Raw genomic sequence first — 20,502 nt, forward strand, 5'->3', positions numbered from 1 at the left:
ACTCCGTCTCCCTCTCCTCCGCCCGCTCCTCCCGGCCGCTGCCCGGTGGCAGGGCAGGGGCGGAGGGCGGGGCGGCGGGAGCCGCGCCGCTGCCGGAGCGCTGCCTGCACCGGCGGGGAGTGGCGTGGGGCGGCAGCCGAGAGGCGGCACCTGGGTCCTTCCCCGTCTCCATCACCCCCGGCTGCCGTGGAGCGGCCGCGGCCGAGCGGAGCGCAGGGGTGAGGTGAGGCGAGGCGAGCGGAGCGGACGGGGCTTTGTTGCCGCCGACAGCGCTGCCCCCCGGGGCGGCGGGCGTGGGGGCGCGGAGCCGAGCCCGGGGTGATCCGCGGGGGGTGCGGGTGGCTCTGGACGTGCCTCCCCCGCCTGGGTATCCCCGGGGGCGCCGGAGCGGGGCTGCCCGGGAGGCGGGAGACGCGGGCGGCGGGCGGGAGCGGCGGCGGGGGGCGAGCCCGGCCCTGGCCCCCGCCAGCCCGCCCCGGGGAAGTGCTTTCCGCATGAAATCAGGGCTGAATACGGGGGGTTTTGCTGGGGCTGAGCGCGTACGTGATGTCAGCCCTGCGAAGTGCCGCCGCGRAGCCCTTGTAGCGCAGTGCAAGCCGCTGACGCTCGGAGCCGACGCAGATCTGCCGCTGCTCTGCTCGGAGCCGGGCGTCCGGGCGGGGACCCAGCCGTCAGCACTCTCCTGTCCCGCCGGGCGAGCCGAAATCGAAGAAAATCAAGTAGGAGTTTCATGCTTGTAACTGTGGGGAAACAAATGCTAAGTTGTCTGGTAGAAACATGCACCAAGGCATATACTCGGGTCAATCAAAAATCGTGTTTTTGTAGCAGCAGGGATCAAACCTTTTTCATACCCTCATCAGTGAGTGTTTGATGTGAGCAACTGCAGTTTATATGAAGAAGAGCTGGAGCATCAGGTCCTGATGGTACTGGGTATGAACCAGCACCTAAACGGTCTTAGTGTTTCATTGTCAATGTTATCACCTCACAACACTTTCAGTGGTTGGCTTAAAGCCACATCTCTTACAGAGGCATTGATCAGTCACAACTGCTCTTCAAATARTCCCTCCACCCCAAAACTCACCAAAAAACTGCTAGGGCCTGTGCTTCCATGGAAAATATTAGCATCTTCACCTCATTTTATACCTCAGCAATCCARTGAAAGGTAGCTGAAAAAAAGTTTTAAAAAATTATTCTGAAGCAAATCACTTGACTGTTCGACCTTTTCTGCCATTTAAATAGGTGRAGAAAGGTATACATCCAGAGTGTTGGGAAATCAAAGTAATTTTGTATTTTGTGCAAATAGCCCTGGTCTGCGGCCAGGAGTTATGTTGAATGATGTGCATGCATTTAGCCTTGTGCAGAGTGCTGCAGCAGACTTTAATAGTGTCCTGCCCTTACTGAATTTAGGAGTTATGTGTACTGCATGTGCTTCCAGCAAGCCATAAAAAGCATGACCTATTGCCTTACTACCACCCATAAACATGAGTTTCTTCACCCTAAAATCCTCTGCAGCTAGCTCATGGGTGAGCTCATGCTTGGTGAAATTGGTAAGCCACTTCTGTCTTAATACTGTTAAGCCTGCAAATACGCCTCATGCAATACTGAAGCCATATTTTGAAGATTTTGCAGGTAAGCTGAAAAACTGTCTTCAAGAGCAGGCGTGGGGGCTCCCTCAAGAGGTAGTTCAAACATAGTGAGAAACACTTTTCATGTGAAGAAGACAATTAGARTTTGACCTGTTCAGTGGTCGGAAGAAGACACTTGCTTCATCACTGTAGTTAGAGTAGAAACATTGTAACTTCTCCTTCAAGTATTGCTTAGTTAACACAGCCCATGTGTGAAGTGGCCTGTTGTGAAAAGGCTCCAGTTGTAAGGTGTGGTAGGCTTAATTTCTGCCTGTTTTCATGTGTCAAAGACTGGCTCATGCAAACTGACCATTCCACTGAACACACGCAAAGTGTCCTAAACTGACAGGTCACTTATTCTTCAGGTGTTTGTGATTTCTGGTCTGTGTCACTGATTCAGTGTGCCGCAGAAAGCATATGTTTGACTTGTAGCTTGTTGAAAAAGTGAGTAAAATAGAAGTACATCAGAGGACTGGCCCAATGAAGAGTTACTTCCAAATCTGAGGACCTTGTTAACAGGAAATGTTTTGTTTGAGCAGTCCTGTATAGGCTATTCAAAATGCTTTTAAGTGGATTTTGGCAAAAGCAGATGGACAGTCTTTCAGGTAAGGAGGTTCTGTAGAAGATAGTAATTTACATTAGCTGGAAGCTGCTTATCTTAATTTTTTTTCCTAATGACAGCAACATGGCAAGTAAGTACGTCATGAGTTCTTTGGGGCCAGCTTCTGAGTTTACAAAGAGCTGCATGTAAAATTGGACTGCTTGGGCAAGGTCACTGAGTGATACCTTTGGAGATTCAGCCCCTTTGCRGAGTACTGTGATAAGTAATTTTTTTCATAATTGCAAACCTGTGATCTCAGATATTATATATTTTGTAACTATCATCAGAGCTTGAAAAACTATGAAGTGTCTCTCTGCTTCCCAATTTTTGAGTTTTCATGGGAGCTAAAATTTGTTCCCATGTAGACTCCAAAGGTGCAAGAAGTCTTTATCCTACACACACCTGAGATGCAATTCCACCTGSATTGGCACAACTCTCTCTCTCACAGTCCAGTTCCAGGATGTCTCAGACCTGTATCTGTTCCTGTAGCAGCTCTGTCCTTGGACACGTGTCTGATTAGAAGCAGGAAGGGAAGGTRTGACAGCCCTGCTGTGGCCACTATAGCTTCTGTTCTCTGAAATGGAGACATGCACGTGGCGCTTCCTCCACGTGCAAGGAGATGCTGGCAACAAAGGGGGAGCACACAGCCAGAGGCAGAACAAAACTCCTGTGGGCAATGGTGCAGGGATGATGATGCTTGTGTCATTGTTTGGTGTCATGGACTGGTGCTGCTGCACATCATCAGCACAAAGACCTGTAGTTCCAGCAGCCTTTGTGGGATGCAGCAAGTTAGCTCCCTCATCAGGCATTTAAATGTTTTGGCTGGCCGGATGAGGGGTGTAGCAGAGCTCTATCTGCACCCTTGTCTGTGTCTTTTGCTTGAAGCCCTGGAAGCAACCCATGAATCGTGACCAAGGAGGGGAAGAGAAGGAAAGAACTGGTTTTTAATTTCAATTTTACTAGAATAAACCTGCATCTCTTTTCAGGTAAAACATCAAGAGGAGAATATTCTCATCCTTCCTTATGCAGCCATGACAATTAAAATTAGTGCCAAGTAAAATAAAGAAAAACTTACATTTTTCATGTGAAAATCTGTAAGTAATCAATTTGCCTATGCCATACTGTGTATTGCTTAGAAAATACAGTGGGGTTCTTTTTGCTTGAAATGTATACGTTGGTTGTTAAAATGAAAAATACATTAGAAATAGTTGAGAAATACTGGATCTTGGAAGGTCAAATAGTAATTATTTTCAACTCTTGTCAGAATAGGGCCATAACTAAACTAAAGGAAATGGTGCTTAGACGATTTTCAAGAGGTTTTGGAGTAGTGTTGTGTCTGTGCTCCCTCTCTTTCTGGCAGATCTGTTRTTTCTCAAAGGAGGTAGAGAAGATAGTCTTATATGGAGCAGGTGCATTGTAAACACAAGGGATTTTGTGTTTAAATGCAAATGTGGTTCTGCAGTAGATTTATATGCACAGTGGAACCATTGGAAACAAGAAAATAGAACATATGCATCAGATACTTTATTGATTTAGGTCCCTAAGGGAGTTTTAAACTGAGGGGGAAAATAATTAATTAATGTTTGAGGTAAAAATATCATCTGCAACTTACCTTTCTAAGGTGGAACTGTGATTTCATCTTCTACAATAAAGCTTCAAGTGATTCAGAGGTCTGGAGGTCTTACAGTTATCAGAGAAAAGTGCAGTTCAGCTGTCAYGGTTTGGCAAATCAGGAAACCCTCAATTGGATCTATTTTCTTGTATTGTAAGGCATTTTTACAGAAGCTTATTTTTAATATGAATATGGTTGATTTGTACTTTATGAAGAATTATGAAGTGACACTTTAAAGTATTTTTTTCTGGTTGAAATATAGCATTAGGTTTGTGAGGTTTGCTGTAAGCATTTCCTTTTTGTTCAATTTCCTCCTCAGTTCTTGTTTGCAGTCCAACTGCTGGCATTATTTTTGTTTATAACAGAGAAAAAAAGCATTGTCTTACTTATCTTTTAAACTCAATGCAGTGTGCTGCATGACCTCTTATGTATAAATCCTCCCCCTTCTCCCTGCTTCTGTTTTATTGTTRCTGTATCAGTCTGGAACTTTCCATTTAAAATGAAATTCTAATCAGGAACTTAGCACTTCCCTTCAACCCCCCCTATTTTCACCAACTTGTTTACATCTGTGAGTGAAAATCAAGCTGTGCTACATAGCTTTCTTGGAACAGCCTGCCCAGAGAGGTCGTGAGGTCTCCTTCCTGGACCAGCGTGGACATGATCCTGTGCAGCCTGTTCCGGGTGAACCTGGTGTTTCAATGGTGTTTCAATGATCTCCAGATGTTCCATCCAACCCCAGCCATTCTGTGAATCTGTGATGTGCATGACAGGGGCATGCATGTGATGGTGATTTGGAGCTATAATGCTCTGTGGGTTATTTGTCCAGGTAGTTCTTTTGCAGAATCTCACCATACTGACTGATCTTTTTTATTTAGAATTAGGAAATACCTKTAATTGCTTAGATGTGCATGTACATACCTCATGTTCTCTTTGACTAAAATTCAGCTGTAAATATTCTGCTTTTTGTATGCTATGCTGACAGTTCCAGTTGAGTCACAGTAGTAAATWTATGAAGATCCAGAGTGTTGCTTTTAAATGGACTCAAGATTTTAAATATTGAAGTGGTCAGCCTGTTGAGACACTTGTTTGAATATTTGTAGAAGCTGCCTCCAAGATGAAGGAAAAAAAAAAAGCAAACAAAAAAGCCCCAAACAAAATACAGCAAAATATATCTAGGAAATACGTCGCACACAGAAGCAGAAGAGTACTAGTAAGGTAAACATACTGTGTCATATTCCCTGACCCACATTCTACTGTGCTAAGTGTATTCATTTCGCCTCTTGTTACATGGAAAGAATCTTAAGGTGTCTAAATTATGTTAATTTCTAGGTTATTACCATTTTGCAAGCTCATATACTGAATGTTGGATAAAGCACAATATTTGTACTTGTTGCTAGGACATGGGCCTTATCTTGAGTTACAGAATGGAATCACCAGGAAAATGAGTTATACTTACATCATTAATAATTTGCATTTCATTAATGTTAAAACTCTGRCAGGCTTGGTGCTGTGACCACTTCCCTGGGTGAAGAACCTTCACCCTCTTTGTGAAGAACCTTTTCCTAAGATCCAGTCTAAACTTCCCCCAGCACAACTTCAGGCCATTATCTCGGGTCCTATCACTATCACCAGAGAGAAGAGATCAGTGCCAGCCCTTCCTCTTCCCCTCACGAGAAACTTGTAACTGCAGTGGGGTCTCCCCTCAGTCTCCTCCARGGTGAACAGACCAAGTGCTCTCAGCCCCTCCTCACATGGCRTCCCCTCCAGAGCCTTCACCATCCTCGTGGTCCTCCTTTAGGCACTTTCCTAAGTGTGTCTAAAAACTAAGATAATTTTAGATCCTCCTTATATTGTGGCACCCAAAGCTGCCCCCAGCACTTGAGCTGARGCYGCCCCAGGTCAGAGCAGAGCGGGACAATCCCCTCCCTTGCCCGGCTGGCSATGCTGTGCTTGATGTACCACAGGATGTGGGGTATTGTTCTTTTGTTGAACAAAACTGAGAGTAGTGCTCATGTAGGTAGCAAATGGATATTTATAAGGTACAGGAATYATTCTATGTGCTTGATGCCCCCTAGGACATGGTTGGGCCTTTTGACTACCAGTGCACAGTGTTGACTCAATCAATTTGCTCTTGATCAGAACCATCAGGTCCTATTCCATGGGTTCTCTCATTCCTTCTCCAACCTCTCAGTCTGTCCTTATCATCCAGGTTTGCCCTGTCCCACGTGCAGAATCAAGCTCTTGTCCTTGTYAAACTTCATGTGGTTGGTGTTTGCCCAGCCTGCTAATTTGTCAAGGTGTCTGCAGGGCATCCCTTCAAGGGAGTGAGCAGCTTCTTCCAGTTCAGTGGAATTTGTTGAAACAGCTCTGCCTGATGACTGAAGAGTTCACTGTGTTTGAGTGCTGAGATGCTCAGGTCCAGACAACTAATTGGAGCACAGCTGTGCATGTGCTCAGGGTTTCCGCAGGGACAGGCAACAGCGCAGAATGTTTGTCCTGTACCCAAAACTTTCTGTATTTTGCTAACTTGCTTCTTCCCATGGTAAACTAGCCTGTGTGCAATCCCTGCTSCTGTTATCCAATTCCTACTGGATCTTGAATTGCCTGAGTCAMCACTAGCTCTTGTGCGTCCTTATAATCTCCTGGTAAGGCAGCAAAGTGTGTTGAATAACTGCATTCTTTCTTAATTTGTATTCTGGTTGTGATCTAGCAAAATGCACACAAAATTTCCTCAGAGTGAATTACACAGTCAGCTTAAGAACATACATAGATTCCTTTGGTCACTTGTTGGACAAATGATACTAAGTCATCCTTGAGAAGATATAGTGTCTGTGGTGGTTTGTAGTTTGTGGCCAATACAGGCAATAGTGTTGCTGCCATGCAGCAAACAAACCACTGCTGGGGGAGAGTAGGTCCTGAATTTGAAGGACTTTATCAGCTCTGGGTTTCTGCATCACAATWAGTTCTGCCCCAGGTAGCAGCAGTAATAGATAAAGCCAGTGTTGGTGTCTTGATGTTCTGAAATAGCTGGCCTTGACCCAGTAGATAACTAATACACCTGCTTGGGTTAGGGATTCAGAGTCTGGCGCTGGTTCTGTGGAGAGGAATGAGTGCTGTTTACATGCCACATGGTTGCCCCCAGCTGCCTGTACAGTGTACCTTCATCAGACATGTCTCCATGAGAGAGTAACGCTGGGTGAATTGCTGTACCTGGAGGTCCAGGTTGATCTGGCCTGACTCTGAATCCCCACAGGAAACGCCAGCTAAGGTGTTACAGGAAGACAAAGAAAGTCCTCCAGAAGTACAAAGGAAGCAGGCTGCATAGAGGGAAGAATTAGCACAGCTAATAGAATTTAGCAAAATGGACACTCTCTTCAGCATATGTTCCTCATCAGGTCACATATGCTTTACAGTATGCTTCCAGGCTTTGCCTTTTGCAAATGCACTTTTTAGATGAACATATCTACAGTAGCACTATTTCTGGATGTGTCTACACTGCAGTCAAGTAGTGTGATTGCAGGACATGCAGACAGCTCTGTAATTGCTTTGATTTGTATTTGATGTGAAGACATGCCAGCCTAAACTTAAGGGAGGGCTTTCCAAGCCTTCTGGACAGATTATTAAACCATGCTGAAGTCTGCTTTCATCTGTCTCCACTGCTATTTTTAACTGCTCTGTAGATTTGCACTGTCGTAGATACTTGTACACATGCTGACATAAATTCACGGCTGCATGCCCACTTCATGCCTCCTACAACGTTCTTGGTGGATGCTCTACATTTAGGCATGGATCCCTTATTCTTTGTACTGAGATAGTCTACTTTTCCACTGAGTTTAGCTGTTTCACTGTTTAATTTCCCTCTGTAAAGAATTATAGAAAAGGCAGTCGTGTRTCGGAGAAACGTCTGGCAAATTTCCACTCCAAAAGTTCATTTTATAGTCCCTATTCCAGATTTGATTGTTAAACTCAGCCTTAAAGAACCATGATATCCAGGCCATACATTTTTGCATGTGTTAAAATCGAGATGAGAGACTAGGTTCAAGGAGCACTGTTAAAAAGTGAATATTAAAAAAATGTTCTGTATCAAAACATTGAATCTAGAGCACAATTAGGGGGGAAAAAGGAAGTAAAATTATATCAATTATATGAAATAGCAGCAATAATAGTAAGGTAATTATAATATATAAAACACAATCTACTTGTGTTAGAAGGATTTGAAAGTATTTTTAAGAGAAGGAATGTGGGTTTTTTAACATTTCAAGGAAGAGCTCTGCATTGCTTAGAGTTTCTTGTTTTGGTTTGTGGAGGAATTTTTTGTTTGGGTATTTTTTATCATTTTAAATCTATGYGATAAGGGTTAATTTTGGCTTGTCAGATTATTAAATTACTCAATATGCTTGTCAGTGAAGTCGATGAACCTTCTTATTAAGGTACTCTATTGTATGAGTGGTGCTTGACAGCAAGTATATTTGCACATCAGATTTTTGTAATTGTTTATTTAGAAATTGACTTTTCTTTCCTCATCAAAAACTAATCAACCAACCAACCAACCAAAAAAAACCCTGAAGAAAACAGTAAAACTGATCTGTATCTAAGGATATAATCTGAAAATATCTGTGAAGTATTGAATTCTTCTACTGTGCAATTTTCATACTATTTATCAAAGACAAGGAAGAAAACATGGCTTAAAAGTTAGGATATAAAAGGATTAATTCATGCAATTCCTTTTCATGCCACAAAAAATATTTCACATAAAAGCAAGTACTGTCAGACAAAGAGGAATACAAAATAGACTCCAACAAAGCATATGTTATTTGACATGAGATATACCRTAGAGGAGTAAGGTGAAGCTGAGCTTTTCTGCCTGATGGAATGCTGCAGCTTACTTGTCTGCCAAGAAAATATTTTGTTTCTAGATAAATGGTTAAACTGAAACAAAGAAATTATTCTCTCATCTTTCATCAARCATTTCTCTAAAAGAAGTGGTTTTTATGCCTGTCCTTGACACCTTTCTGAGGAAAAAGAACAGGCTTAGTTCACTGGATGGTGCATAAGAATGCAAGCTAAGCCTGGTTCCAGCACCAACACAAGGTCTTGAATAAATGATCTAATTCTTTTCACCTATAAAATGAGARGAAAATTTAGTAGAGAACTACAAATTGACAGCAGCAACATCTTTTTGTAATGTGATGATCAAACAGTGCCTGATATTTTTGTTATTAAAAGAATTCATACTTTATGAAACGGCTCTGGGACCTTCAAACTGTGAGGCTCAGAGTATCACCCATGGTGCACTTAGTCCTCCTCAGACCTCCTGGTAATCCTGCACAATGTTAGAGGCATTAGGTAGTACCACCCAGCTGTTCTCTACACTGATAGTTCATTGTGTTCTGGAAGCAGAGAACTCTGTCTTCTTCTGGTTGCAACTCCTTGGAAAAAGCCTCCAACCAGACATTACTGGAGATTACATTAATAGTTAACAGATTTGGGATAGTTACAAAGTAAGGTGCTGCTAAATTTAAAAAGATAAGAGCTGCTTCACGATGTCCTTGCTCTTACACTTTTTAGCAGGTTGCAAGGATGTTTTGTGGAGGTCCTTGGCTCATTTGCTAATGGAGTTGGAAAGCAGATGAACAACAAACAGGTAAAGAAATAATTATCATAGAATGTTTTAGGTTGGAAGAAATCTTAAATATAATTTAGTTTCAGCCCCACTGCCATGGACAGGGACACCTTGCATTAGACCAGGTTGCTCAGAGCTCAATCCAACCTGGCCTTGAACACTTCCAGGKATGGGATATCCACCACTTCTCTGAGCAGCCGATTCCAGCCCCACAATAAAGAATATATTTCTAATATCGAATCTAAACTGGCTGCTTTTTAGTGTAAAACCATTGCCCCTTGTTTTGTTTCTACAAGCCATTGTATAAAATGGATCTCCAGCTTTGTTGTAGGCCTTCTTCAGGTATTGAAAGGCCACAATTCAGAGGCTTCTCTTTTTCAAGCTGAACAATCCCAATTCTCTTGGGAGACATGCTCTGGCTAATCATCTTTGTGGCTGTTATGATCTGATTTAAGTACAGAAAAGCAGAGGAAACTAAGTGTCTGTGAAAAAAAGCGGACCAAACGAGAAAAGGTTCATAATATTTCCAAAATGAGATTAAAACAGAATRTAAATGGCGATACCAAAAAAATTGATATACTTTATTTGATAGTAAAAGAGACAAAAGAGAAAGAGAGAAGAAAGAARGAAAKAGAGTGTGTATGCGGGGAGAGGCAGGGAGACAGGGAGAAGGTGACAGGGTCTATATGGAAACACATCACCCTTCTGGGGGTCCCAACAACGTCTCATTGCTCCCCTCCATCCGGTGGTCTGGGTGCTGCGGGTCCCAGCCCCTGCCGCCACGCCAAAGAGTACAGAATCCAGTGCATTAATAYATGTTTTGGGCCAGCTGGGAACGCCCATGCAGGGGGCTTGGTTTGGCACTGTGGATTTGTTGCATCATTTCTGGTGTAGGGTCTGGGGACCCCTTTGGGGGGGTCTTTGGACCATGACAGCCCCTCAACTGTCCAAATCAGTTTGGATCAGCTTGTCCTGGAATGCAGGGCCCCACAGCTGAGCAAGCTCCTTTGCGCAGCAGAGCACGGACGTTTCTGTGCCTCTGACCACAGGCACACCTAAAGCCTCTCTTCTCTCATCACCCTTTGAAGTGAGGGTCTGTGCTGGCCTGGCAGCTGATAGCCCTGGGGGAGCACCCCRAAGGAGCTAAGCATGTGAACATCTTCTCTCCAGCTCTGAGTTGTTCCGTATCTTACCTTGGATCAGTGGGCAGTGAGCAGTGTAGCCGGGGCCCTATTCAGGGTTTTGGTGACTTGCTCTGCAGCTTTTGTATAGTTTTGCTATAATATGCAAAAGATCCATCATGAAAATGTTTAAGTCATAAATKATAACATTTCAGTCTCTGACAGTGGCCTTCTGGACTCTCTCCACCAGGTCCATGTCCTTCCTGTGCTGGGTCCCCAGAGCTGTATGCAGTGTTCCAGGTGGGGTCTCAGCAGAGCAGAGCAGAGGGGCAGAATCCCCTCCCTCCCCTGCTGCCCACGCTGCTTTGGATGCAGCCCTGAATTTGTTTGTCTTTCTGGGCTGCCAGTGCACTTTGTTGTCTCATGTCCAGCCTCTCATCCACCAGCACCTCCAAGTCCTTCTCCTTGAGGACACTTCCAATCCCTTCACCCTCAAGCCTGGGTTGGTACTGGGGCTTGTCCTGACCCAGTTGCAGAGCCTTGCACTTGGTCTTGTTAAACCTCATAAGGTTCCTGTGTGCCCTCATCTTGAGCCTGTCCAGGTCCCTTTGGATGGCATCCCATCCTTCAGGYRTGTGAAATGCAGTACTCAGCCTGTTGCCATCAGCATCCTTGCAGACGAAACARTTTGTTATGGTGATCAAACACTGGCGCAGCGTTCTCACAGAGGTGGTTGAATCCCTGTCCCTGGATATTTTCAAAGCAGTGTGTATGCAGTCCTGGGCAACTGGCACTAGCTGATATTGCATGGACAGGGCGTTGGACTAGATGACCTCCAGGGGTTCTTTACAACCTGAGCGGTTTTGTGATTCTGTGAAACACTGAAGAGACATTAGTACAATTCATATGCACATGGCTGCAGTCAATAACCTCTGTCTTCCTCTGGATGGTAGCCTTGCATGACATGACGTGACATCACTTGTCGCCATGAAGGAGATGTGCTTTCATATTTGGATTGTCTACAGTGAGACTTTTAGTGTCAGCTACATGCAGTAGATGAACTGCAGTGAGAGCCACCTCACACTTCTGGCAGTGGTCAGTATAGTCTGGAGATGTGAACAGGTACACAGGAACACCCATGTGCTCCCATTTTGCTCATTTTGGCCCTTCTACTGTGTTTCTGTGGTTTCCTGTAAGCCATTTTGCTTCCAGCTTTTGGATGGGGACAATAATACTGTCTCATCCTGTAATCCTATGGGACTGTGAATTGAGGAACGTTTGTGAAACACTTGGGTGCCACTGATGAGCATCCTTGAAAAAAATAGCAAGGATATATATGTATCTTCTCCTGACCGTGAGTGGAATCCACTTTGCGTCCATGGGAAATTTCACTTTGAAATTTGAAGTATCACTGATTGCTAGAGTTTAGCTTTTAGATAGTCTAGTCAGTTTCAGGGAACAAAGGATTGGACAGTGGAGTTGATAGTCCAAAAGTTAAAAACAAAAGGAGAGAGAATAAAAAAGGGTGCAGTTGGAAGACAGAATAGGAAATGATTTAAACCTTTTGCAGAGAAAATGGGCTGCCTTCAAGAGAGCAGGATGATGCACAGACTTCACACAGATGGTGGCCACACTTTGCATATTGTGACCCTTGAAGCAGAGAATGTTACTTACATGGGAGTTTTCCCTTGAATTTGTAATTACAGCTAACATGAAGCAAAAAATCATCATGGGACTGAATTCAGGATTTTGGCAGGGATATGTTAATGGGCAAGTTCTAAATTTCTAACTTCAAATACAACATTTGAATGTTGCAAACTGAAGAGAGTATTGTTTGGCATTCATTCTTTTCCAGGATATTTCTAGAAATAATTGAGAGGGCCACTATGGGACTACAAGGTGTTGAAATTCTACTGGACAGTTATTGAACTTAGATTGAGTAATTTAAATGGGAAAAGGAAAGATGCAGGGAAGTGTTTGAAAAATGCCTTTTCCTCATCCATGTAAAAATAATAATAATAATTAAAAAACCCTCAAACCCCAACATGACCTAACAGATGCTTTCAGCATTAAAACTACGTTAAGCAAAGATATTTTAGATTACTTGGTTTTTTGAAGCAACACTTGTAAATGAAATGTATTCTTCAGTGAAAAGAAAGTGCAGCATAGGAAGATTTATGGGTATGATATATGGATTAAATTGATTCCATATTTTTCTATGATCAGTATCAGCAGAAGATAAGGTGAATAAGGGTGTTGCAAAGGCATTAAGGAGAGAATCACAGGACTTGTGTCACAAAACTGCAGTACCAAATGATATAATTTCATTGAAATTACTGTACTCAGAGCAGAAACTTACAAAGGATTGTTGCCCCCAGTGCTGCTGCCATTGATTCAGAGAAAAAAGAGAAACCTCAGTTTACGATTTTAAATGAGAATGCAATGAGTCACATCTGCKTTATTAAAGACATTGACACAGAATCCTCCATCTCTCTCCCCTCAAACCAATGCAAGGTTTGGAAAGGCTGAGCTCTGCTATGCTTGATTTCATCCTAAYGTAAGTGCTGGAGCCTACTTTTGCTGCAGTAGTTACCATAAGCCCCTCTGTTGCTCTGTCTTACTTCGGGGCCAAGTATCTGGTTCCTTGTGGATGCTATTACTAGGATGTATTATTTTTGGATTTTTACATAAGAACTAGGCTACCAAATACTTTTTTATTTCTGAAGTTCATGAACTCACAACAGCCCTGCAGATATTTGGTATTCACTACCTTTGCCAAAAGACTAGAAGTTGTGAGCACTTTTATGGCGCAGTACTTTTCAAATCRTACCTGGAGTAAACTGTTAAATCAAAATATCATGCCTATTTTTATGTATAGTTTTCTTCTTGAGTTGATTGGGAGCCATATGAAACCATTAATGTCTTGAATGTTCTGCTTAATTCTCCCAAAATGCAAATCTCTAAAGTCTTGCTTAAGTAAGTATGAGGGCAATGTGCACACACTAATTTTCTACTGTGTCCTTTTTTTAGTAAAGTTTTGTGCAACTTTGAAGTAGTTTTAGATGACACATGGGCTTTGCACTTTCAGCAACCATTTAGGATATAGTGATTGAAKTTTCATTTTTTTTGAGTATTTCCATACAGAATGTGTAGTGGTTGATGTCTTGACAAGTGGCTTATGGGATATTACAAGGCCTAATAGGGAATGTAGACATGAAAAGCAAGATGTTATCAGTATTCAGATAGTTAATTCCTTCTTATTTGACGATGTAACTGAATAATTACACAAGGGTCTGTGTTTTCTGCATGTACATTATCCGTGTTCTAGTTGTGTAAAATACCTCAAGTCTTGGGTCAGCTGATTTCCCAGTCCTCGTTTAGCAATTGCCTCCTGAATTTAAGGGCATAAGCACTGACTTTATTGTGGAATGCACTCTATTCGTCACTAATATTCTTTGAAATAATGAAGTGAGCTGCAAATAATCTTGACTTGAAATAACACAGCGTTTTATATCTCTCAGTGTTCCAGCTGACCATGACTTGATCCATGTAAGTCTTTGGTTCAGTCTCAAATCTGGGTTTAATGGAGGATTTACAGAAATGCTGAACAGCACTTGTACTTTTACATGATTGATGCAGTGTTCTATATATATTTTACAGTTCTGCATTATAAATTATTTGATGTTTAAGTATAAAAAACAGATGAAAACTTAGAGCTTTAGCATTATGTATGCAGAGAAGATGGATATATACACAAACATACTCACAGTACTTGTGATTGTTGAATCTCTACATATTGAAATGTATTATTCATTTCTGCCAACAGTTGTGAGTCAGTGGAAAATAACGGATGCAATCATTTGAAAAATGCACATTCACAATTTGGTTGTATTCATTTCAAAGTTCAAACTGCAGATGTGTAACCACTTATTTTACTGTTGTCAGTGATGCGTGTCAGCCTCCTGAGGATTCTCATTTATGAACTTCCAGCATTGACATTGGTAGAACAGATAAGTAACATGAAATAAAATTTATTTCTGCCATAGCATTTACTGACATAAGAGGTGTTACAAAAAAGAATCAACACTCAACCTGATTTTGTTAGTTCAGCTGCTGTATTTTCACTAGTGAAGTAATAAATTCAATTTGCAGTGGACATTTCCTAGTAATTGCAAATGTTGTATGTACATTTTCTCCAGGGAATAGTCACTTTGAAATAGCAGTATTGTTTTTTTTCCCTGAAATTTTGCAGGAAGTAGAGAAAAAAAAAAGAGTGTCTTTTAAGATTAGTTTGTTAAGARAGCTTCTCTGGTCAGATTTCACACTTCTAAAATGACTGAAGAATAGAATTGTTAAATTCCTGATGTTTCTGCTCAATCATAATTTTCCATGGAAAATTATGTCATACACAATCTCTAGATCTATATGCGAATGTATTATTTTAACCTGGGTTTGGTGTTAGCATTGAATTACCAGTATTCAAAACAAATGTATTTGAAGACTTCTTTGGCTAGTTCTGCTTAAGAAAATATTTTCAAAGCTCAGAGGAAGTCCAATGAATTAGTTACTAGCTCYGCAATTTAAACCTGAGCCTTTGTACATTCAGTGCTACAAAATATATCARTGGCAGGTTTCCCACTGTTGTGTGGGTTCAGTTTTATTACGGATTGTTCCAAATTCTGCTTCTGGTCTAATTTAACATTATTTAAAGTTTGATAGGATAAGTAATTTTTTTCCTTTGGGTCAGTTGTTTTTGTTTTGTTTTAGTCCATTAATTGATATGATATCCTTCATGTTTTTTCAGCATTCCATAAGCAAGGGAAAAAGCCCTTTTACAGACCTTGACAGAACTGCTTTTTACATGTTGCTGAGATCTTGCAGTTTTAGAGGTGTTGATTATGGGGATAGTGCAGTGTGATAAATCATAAATTCAATCTTACTACAACCTCCATAAGAAAATATTGCATTATCAATCCTTTGCTGTAGTTTTGGCTATTGAAAGAGTTTGGAACCCAAATTTTWAAAACCAGAAAGGCTATTTTTTCTTATTTTATTAATGTTTTAAAACATATTAAGACTGAGGGTTGTGACGGGGAAGAAACCAAAACTCATGTTTTTAACTACAGGTATGGTGTAATGTAATGWTTCCTAATTGTATTTCAGATCTCCAACAGCAACATGGAAAATACAAGTTTTACCAGGATCAACTGAAAAAATACTCTTTTACCATAAATGGGGTGGTTTAAAYCAATCAGGATGCTTGAAAAATTACAGCACTCTGAAAAGCTTTTGAAAATACTTACAGGTCACGATTTTTCTAGACATGGGCCTGCAGAATGGCAACATAATAAACTACTTTGAGGGAGGTTGCTCCCATAAAATTGAGAAAGTGAAAAAATCTCCAATGCTGATGTTTACATCACTGTAATTCTGCAGASTGAAGGAAATCATTCTCGTTCCTGCTTTCTAAACTAAATTTAGTATACATKAAAAAGGAGATAGTAATTGTTTTGCATCCCTTTCTCAAACCCTGTAGCATACTTTTAAGATGCCCTGTCCTGAATGACAGAGGCCGTGGTTTGGAGTCAGCACAGCTTATTCTAGAATTGCTGCATCATTCAGTAGTGAAAGTGGAAGGGTGATTGGTGCTCCTAGAGTCTTCTAGACTCAAAGGGAGCTTTTCAAATATCTGAATTGAAAGTACATATATGTCACAACTTCTGGGGGTTAAAGTACCTTCACCTGATTTCATTTTTGGAGACTGACTGATGTAGCAACTCTGGATTTCAAGTGGATGGGTGAATCTGTTATATTAAGAGCAAATCCTGCCTTCTTCAGTGTAAATCTGAATTTTGGGTTCTGTGRTAGATTAGGTAGAGTGGGTTATTTTGTAGAACTGTTTATTATATTCAGTCTKGGTTTCTATATGTACACAAATATACAACAGTGTTTTCTGTCCTGGTGAGGTGACCAGCTGATTCTGAAAGATCTTACTTAGACTTGGTTTTGCTTAAGGAAAGAGCCTCTTTCCTCGGCATTAAGGGATTAAGCATTCCATGCTTAAAGAGTCCTGCTAGGTCTTTAAAGAATTTGTACAAGCATTAACTAACTTGCAGGCAAAAGGAAAGCTGAGTGATCTTGCAGGGAAGAATGTGCCTTCATAAGTATTCTGGTGATAGGCTCTTTGAATCTATCAGTTAAGGGAGAGATTAGTGTCTTTACCACTWACAGTTCTACAGATGTGCATGATCTCTTGTCCAATCTCTTTCATAAACASCTTAGTAGTTTCTTTGTGTGACTCTCAGCACTTTATGGCTCTGCATATGTTTCTGCAAAACCTCAAATAATGGTACTGCTACAAAACTCAGTTACTACACTTTTGACTGTGCTGGATCTGTGACTGGATCTACTGTTTGAAACAGCCAAAGAGGGTGAAATTCTTCATTAATGGTCAGAACTCTGAGAACTTGGCTCTGAGGGCTGGAAACAATTTGATCCAGGATTTCAGGCAGATTGAGAATTCACTTGCCCTAGTTATTAAGCCTTCTCTAGACTCAGTATTAGGTTTATAAAATCTGTTTTCTGAATAAATGTCTGGTCAGGGCAGTATCTGTACTATAGCTTATGTAAGGTTTTACTGTGATATCACAACTATTCACAAAAAGGAACTGGTGTTGATGACATAAGGGACATTGATATTTTACTTGAGYCTGAATCATCAGCTGAAGAGGACTCTGACGGCTGCAGACAATGCACCCTTTTCTCTCCCCAGCATGGTTCTCCTGCAACTGTAAGACATCATCTCTTATTTCCTAAGAACATTTGTGAGAGCAACAACTGGCTTTTGACTAGCAAGAATATACTTTTTGGAGGACASATTTGCTAGATAACAAGGAACCTAACATTATATTCATTAGTAGCAACTAACTGCTGAACTGACACAGCAATCCAGAGTTCTTTTTCAGACTGTATGGTTATRATAAATATCAGCCAGTCATCTGTGTAATTGAAACACCATATGAACATCCTGGACCACATAAGGTTCATAACTTTGTCAGTATTCCAAACTTCAACTTCTGGAATTGGCAACCCTTTCTTCTGTGCAGTAGGATATACAAAGCAGGAAATCCTTGTTCCTCTTTGCTTACCAGATGTAATGCCCCTTTACCTTGCAACAAGTGAATGGAAAAGATTGGAGCTTGTTTAAAAGGAATAATTTCTTAAACAGTTGCAACCAGTGCTGATTTGCTCTAAGTAGTATTAAAGATGTCTCCTCCGCCTGAAACTGGGACAGATCCTAACTGAAGTGTTGTTGCTTGTTTCAGTGTATATGTGTGTGAAAAAGAGGCAGTAAAAGAAGTATTCCTTTGTTGGAAAARAATGGAATTAACAGTCTTACAACAGTGTCTGCCCAACTGCATTTATTCCCAGTGAAGTGAMTGCACTTGTACCTTGGTCACATGCCAAGACTCGTGATTTGCTTTATAGATGGTGAAAATTATGTTAATAAAACTAAAAATTATTGTGCTACTATCCACAAGCAYAAACTTTCCTATGACWATATTGTTTACTGAAAAACTAAACRTTATAACATTGATGCTAAATTGCTTGCGTAGTTTTTAAACCAAGTCTAGCCAATCATTGTTTCTGCTTACTTCTCAGTTGTGGACAACTAAATGCTTGTGATGCTAAGATGATGTTTGCCAAATGTTGTCTGTTTAGGGAGGTTTTTTCCCCTCAGTAAACAGATCTATTCCCAGTTTCTAATTTTATTCTTTTAGAATCATCCTCTTAGAACTAGAGTAGAAATGTTCGCTGGTATAATCTTTTTTTTGCCGTTCTTTCAACAGATCATGCTGAATCTAACAGCTGTTCTGGTGGGCTCAAGAGTCATCACTAAGAAGAGTTTGTGAATGTATTTCAGGCCATCAGAGTGGGGGTGGAGGAGTTGAGGGGGTCTGGAAATGAAGACAATAGCTCAGTAGTGAAAACTCAGTTATTCTCTTTGTGTGATAAGCAATTTGGGTGTACAGGTTATGTATTTTAAATTGAAGTCCTTCTCAGAAGTCATCCTAGGCTATATGTTTATATAATTTCACTTGTGAAGGCTAGTGGCTAGAAATAAGAATGGGGTATTAGTTAACAGTGATCAGAGATTGCAATCAACTGCTTTTGGCATGCTTTTGGCATGCTTTTCTTTTCGCTGTGAGCAGAAACATAGCTGCATAGTTGGTAGGAAAACTGAGGCTACCACGGAGTAAAAAGCTTAATTTCAAATCAGTCAATAAGTAAATGTAGCTCTGTTTTTCCTTACTGGTTTACCACCAGGGCCTATCTGAACATCTCTAGCTTTTAAACATCCTAATTCGCTCTGTCTAGCTGACTACATGATTTGATATGTTTGCAATTGACTGCATGTTTAGTGAAGTTTGAATAGAACATTGAAAAAAAGTGGTTTAATTTGCATAGAATACACAAAAAACAAACAAACAAAAAAGAATGTTTTAAAGTGTTTTAACRGTTGTAATCCTGTAGGCTCATCCTTATAACTTCTTGAGGGGTTTTGGGTACATTTGAGATTTTGAGGTCATTGCCCCAAATTTCCATCAATTTGAGGCTGAATTTTGTTCATTCTGCTTCATATGCTTGAAAAAGAGGCTCTAATTAAACTGTTTCTGTCAGCTGCAAATRCTTCCTGTTATCCAGCTCTGGTTTTTCCTACTGTTGTCACCCATGTCCATGTATTCTGATGTTTTCCCAGACAACAAGGCTGCTTTTTGGCTCCTTCATTTCCTTTCCATATGTCCTTAATTAGCAGTGACACTCACAGAAGTAGCTAGAGTTCTTTAGGCAGAGTATTTAAAACCTTGGGTTTTAAGAGAATAACATGTAAGATAGAGAAGGAAAGTCTGAATAGTTTCTGGAGAGTAGAGTCCTGGATGGAAAGTGCAAATGAAAAGTTTTTCTGTTTGTTTTAGTAATTTATAGTCTAGAGTCAAAACCAAGCGATAGATTTAAACTTCAGTGGTAGAACATTTGTGGTCTGGTTTCCAACTGTAGTAGCAAGTCATTGCAGCCAACTAACATCCAGAAAGTTAAAAATACTGCAGTATTTTTGCATGTGGTAAAGGAAAGCACAGTCATTTGAAAATTAATTTTACCATCTGTGATATTTCAACATGAAGGACACCGGTTATAGGTTTTTAGTTTTTTTTGTTCATTAAAGATCTGATGTTTTTCTTTCTCTCTCATGCATATTCTGCAGCTATTTCTACAAATGCGGCATAAGTGTGAGCAAAATGCTGGTAAATGAAAATAAAGAACTTCTAAATCCACTTTTTACAAATTTAGTAAATTATACAGGGCAGAAGTGTACCACCCTCTTTCTTGTCTGTGCTGTCTTTTAAACACATAATTTCAAGTTGCACAAATTGTAAAGGTCAATGCTGTTCCAGTGAGTAGAAGACAATGGGGCATGGCTGTTCATCTGTCTGGTAAACAATTCTGGAAAAAACAGCAGTTGAGAAAGATGAGGAATGAGACAACATATACAGTAGTTCTGGCAGACTTATGATTGCTACTGATTCTGATTTTGATAAAAATAGATAATTACAGTAGGTGATACTGTTCACAGAGCTTTTCAGAAACACTAATTGCTAGGTTTCTGATTAGGAATATCAAAGAACTATATTTGGAATAAAAAGTTCAAGATATTTCTTGCATTTTTCTCTGGTTGCACTCARAATGTTTTCATGTCTAATGTGGTCTCATTTTCTGTAACTAAATTGACTTGTTTGATGCAAGAGGGCAAAAACTCAGTTAAGAAGTAGTGAAGAAAAAATAACTGAGAAAACCATGCCATCCATTTCAGATYGTGCTGAGTGATCTACATTTTTCAAATGGTGAAGTTTTTAAAAATT

The 20,502-nt window shown here is 40.7% G+C and overlaps 1 protein-coding gene across 5 annotated transcripts in view; it reads left to right on the top strand.

The window, feature by feature from the left end:
• Positions 1-15: 15 nt before the first annotated feature.
• Positions 16-20,502, top strand: part of SNCAIP (synuclein alpha interacting protein) — a 97,495-nt gene continuing 77,008 nt past the window's right edge. For 3 of the 5 annotated variants that reach the window (XM_057367747.1, XM_057367750.1, XM_057367751.1), the window contains exon 1: positions 16-223. The gene's annotated coding sequence lies outside the window, so the exon portion shown is untranslated. Of the gene's footprint in view, positions 224-508; positions 720-1,388; positions 3,321-20,502 lie in introns of those variants that run through there. The other 2 variants (XM_057367749.1, XM_057367748.1) reach the window with 2 other exon arrangements.

This window comes from Malurus melanocephalus, unplaced genomic scaffold (assembly GCF_030028575.1).
Source record: "Malurus melanocephalus ecotype Western Australia unplaced genomic scaffold, MMel_1.1 scaffold_84, whole genome shotgun sequence".
Classification (NCBI taxonomy): Eukaryota; Metazoa; Chordata; class Aves; order Passeriformes; family Maluridae; genus Malurus; species Malurus melanocephalus.